Source organism: Psittacula echo (genome assembly GCF_963264785.1).
Source record: "Psittacula echo genome assembly, chromosome: 5".
Taxonomy (NCBI): Eukaryota; Metazoa; Chordata; class Aves; order Psittaciformes; family Psittacidae; genus Psittacula; species Psittacula echo.
The window spans coordinates 9,499,576-9,503,659 of record NC_137739.1 but is presented as its reverse complement, the minus strand read 5'-3'; the positions used below and the strand labels follow the sequence as shown (position 1 = coordinate 9,503,659).

At 45.0% G+C, this 4,084-nt stretch overlaps 1 long non-coding RNA gene across 1 annotated transcript; it reads right to left on the bottom strand.

The window, feature by feature from the left end:
- Nucleotides 1–222: 222 nt before the first annotated feature.
- Nucleotides 223–3,842, bottom strand: LOC308221600. Its single transcript, XR_013956926.1, has 4 exons — nucleotides 3,671–3,842; nucleotides 3,323–3,405; nucleotides 1,366–1,465; nucleotides 223–336 (listed from the first exon to the last, which is right to left on the bottom strand). It is a non-coding gene; the product is annotated as an uncharacterized lncRNA (long non-coding RNA).
- Between the last annotated feature and the right edge of the window lie 242 nt (nucleotides 3,843–4,084).

The following is a 4,084-nucleotide window of genomic DNA, read 5'->3' as shown; positions in this document are numbered from 1 at the left end:
TTCCAAACATGTTTCCCCCATCATGTCTGTTCTGCCTGGAATTGCTCATCACTAAAGAGGAGACCTTTATTTCTAGTGATTTAAGCAGACAGAGAGAGTTAGCAATTAAAGCACACTTTTGTACAATTTAATTCTTTTAATTTCAGCTATCAGGGAGCGTTATCTGCTATCACTGTACCTTTCTATTTCTGGAGCCATCACCTAGCAGCACTGGGCTTGTACTTCACCAGTTTGCAAGATGGGTTCTCCCACATGAGCATGGGAACAGGGCTGACTTCTGGCGAGCAATGGGCTTGTGGTTCTCAGCTCCACGCCGTGCAATGTAGGACTGGGTCTCTATGAGGAAACAGGCTCAGAGTAATTTTCATTCATGCTCAGACACATTCCTGTACCCCAGCTCCCTGACACCCCACAGGCATTTCGTGCTCACCCAGCACCTGTGTTAGTTGATATCTGTGGGAGACTGTTGCACCGAGAGCTGCCCCAGTGCTCCCACAGCCACAATGGGAGCTACCGGCAGCCAATCCAGGCACCCTTCAGTTGCTCCCTTGAGGGATTATTTCTGTGCTCATCAAAGGCTGGCGAGGACTAAATGTCATTCAAGAAAAGTATTTCGGAGCTAAAAATACTCTCACGATTTTTGCTTCCTTCCCAGAGCAAACGTCTGCTTGGCAGGTAGCAGATGAATTTAGTGGTCCTATGACACACGTCTCATCATCCGCCTGACAGCGCCTCACAAGCACAGTAAGGCATCACACCAAGCTCAAACTCCCGCTACCTGGGCTGAACTATAACCATTTTTCACATTAAACTGGAAATAAATAGGACTGAGTCAGAAATCCTCCACCGGTGGTGGGAAACAACCAAGGCTTTGAATGCGGCCCAAGAGGGACAGGTCCACCTGCCCATCCACACCATGTAAACAGAAGCAATGACCCACAGCCAGCCTGGACAGGTAAAAATGGTTTCAAGTCTGAGGAGCACAGATGCTTCACTGAGGCTGACATTCATGCACTAAGGAATGAATCCCAAGGACTAAACGAGGGCCAGAGCTAATTACCAGCCCACGCAGACTTGTGGATTATATGTCGAGGATCCTGTTATGCAAGAATACAGCTAGACGTGTTACTGCAAGTGAGGAGACAGCCATCCATGTGAATTGCAGAGGTGTGGGGAGAAAAGGAAAAGAAAATCCTTCCGTTTTCTCTCTTTTTCATTTGTACAGTTAAAGGCCTGGTTTGTAAAGTGCTGAAAACCTAAAGTTCTCATTGATGTCCCTGGACTTTGCTCTTTAAAACTGCACAGAACAGTGGACCAAACAACAATTAGGCTCCATCCATAGAGCTAATGAGACTGGGAAAGTACCTCAGAGGTGGGTTTCAGCAGCAGCTTTTCTTCTGACCTCACTCGTCACCTGCTTTTCTCCTGCTCCCAGATATAATCCTTGTTCCTTCCTGCTTACAGCCTGAAAGCACAATTTACTTGCATCAGTGGAAGACAACAAGAATGGTTATGCCACATTTCTTTCCCACAATAGAAGGAGCAAATCCTGCTCTAATCTAGCTGGGAAGATGAAGACGGCAGGGTGATACACACACACACATTTCTATCCAAGATCACATACCAAGTATTTTGCTACTCCTGCCTTTTTCTTATTTTCTTATATTAGGGCAAGGGAGACATCTAGAGATCACAGGCAGGGGATTGCAAGCGTCTGGAAAAAGAGTTTTCTGTGTAGCACGATGTGTTACAGAGCAGGAACAATGAATAAAATGAATGAAATATGAAACAAATCAACTCTTGGTTATAAATAACTAAGGCCCAAGAGGGAACAGCAATGCATTATTATAGAGTAGCAGGAACACAGTCTGTTTCTGTGGCTTGCCCTCACACACCACCCCCAAACTGTGAAGAAAAGCACCTCCTTGGAAGACAGGACTTTTGGGATGGGTCACATACCCTGCTAAGGCAGCCTGTCCAAAAGCAGACAATGCTGCTGGAATGCATGCACAGTGATTAACTGCAGCACTAGCAGATAAAAAGTTCAATAAAATAGAACTAAGCTAGATGTGGAACTTGAATGCTGTCCTTTTAATCCCAAATCAAAGGCACACGTCCATCCCACCAGCACAACTGCACCAACAGCATCACTATCCTCAAGCCAGTCACAAGAATGATGAGATGGGGTGTTCTGTGCTTCCCAGTGTGCCAACGGTATGGATTTTAACTTGTGCTCCCTGTATAAATACATATAGGTCCATGTTAGCAGCCACACAGTGGGCAGGAAGGTTGCTAAACCTGGCGTAGCTGGATCAAGAACAGCAGGACAGCTTTCAAAACCATGGGTACAACTAGGTAATGGTGGGTACCAGGACAACCTCCTTACAGTAAGAGTGGTCCTAGCAAAGCTCAAAACTCTCATTACCTTCACCAGAACCACAACATTTCCTTGTACATGTTCTCATCTGTTTCTAGTGCTTTTCTGAGATTATCCTTACGTATCTCATACAGTAAATGAAACTGGATCAACTGGAAACTAAGCAGAAAGCTTTACGCCTCCAGACATCCTCATTTGCTTTGCCTGAAAACAGGACAAGGTCAATGGATTTTTTTCTCTCCCAGCAGAAGATGCACCTTTGCGTATCAAGCAATAAAGTCTGCCCAGTTATTCTTACCACTTGGTATGTCAGCACTTCTCTCTGTATAAATAGTTGTAGATAAGACCAAATTAATCCAGGTCATGAGCTGGAAGTCAACATACAGTGTACCAGAGCAAGGAGATGGTGAACAGAAAACCAGATACTTCTCTTTTTTAAAAGAACTGCATGAGTTAAGTGGTAGCTCTTGAGCAGAGAAAGCATCAGAGGCAGGAGCAAGAACAGAGGCCACCAGCTACTGAAACTCCTTGGCTCTACTAGAATAGTCTCATGGACTAAACTGTGGTTAAATCCACCAAAATATTTACTGGGAGCCTGATATTTGCATTAACTGGCAGTAAGACACTGAACAATAGCCTTGTCTTAAATCTAAATTAAATAGCGTTAGACAAGACAAATCTTGTTATTTCAGAGCATGCAATTTTAATTAAAACCCCCAAAATAATGGCTTGGCCAGTCCCAGATCCTTTACAAACAAATGGTGTTTTCTGTCCTCTCCCATCAGCCTCATTGCATATCCTGATCTGCACATCACTGTGCTCCCTGTTCCTGCATCCTGCAAGCAGGACCCCACACCAGCCATGAGCATCTCTTCATTCTTTCGCTGCTGTGAAGTAACTACTCAGTGCAAAATCCACCGGAGCAAGTTCTAAAGCCTCGCTTACCACTTCAGCCCGTTTTCTCTCCCTGCTTTCTGCCACACCACTGCACACATCCTTGTCTATTGCTGATGGCTTTCATCTAGAGTCTGGTAGGCAAAAAGAGACAAGACGATAACTGTTCAGACACTGGAGATCCAGGTGTAATTACTGCTTGCATTTCTGGTGAAAGTAATTGGTGCATGAATTTGAGAAACAAAACACACGTGAGCTGACTGAATTACCTGTTGTGGAAAACAAACAAAAGGATGAGAAGAAGAAAGTGTATTTCCCGTGAAGCCACTGTTACGCACCAGGCTTCTTACCCTATTGGGGTATTTTGAAGATCCACAGTTATCTCACCTCCCTTATTACCTTAAACCAGGCTCTGTTGCATCAAAGACAGAAAAAAGTCTCTTTGTGAGCCAGAGTACGTAAGAAGTCAGGGTGGTTAGCAAGGAGCAGGGAGACCAGCAGCAAAGCCAAAGCCTCTCTGGACGCCTCTCCCTCAGATCGCCCTCGAAGTCGGATGCTGCCATCTGCTGACAACTTCTCACTGCAACAATAAATAGATACTCAATGAGGTTGGAACAGTTTCATCCTGTTCTTAAACAGTGGCATAAGGAGCAATCGGTATCTGGAAGTACTGATCATGTATCTGGCAGGAGAAGTGAGAGCAGGCTGTGCCCCGCAGATGGGTCAGAAATCCTCTCCCAGCTACTGCTAACTTACTAAATACTTTTCATGACTCAAACCAAGTTCTGACCCTATTTCACCACCTGTGACTAG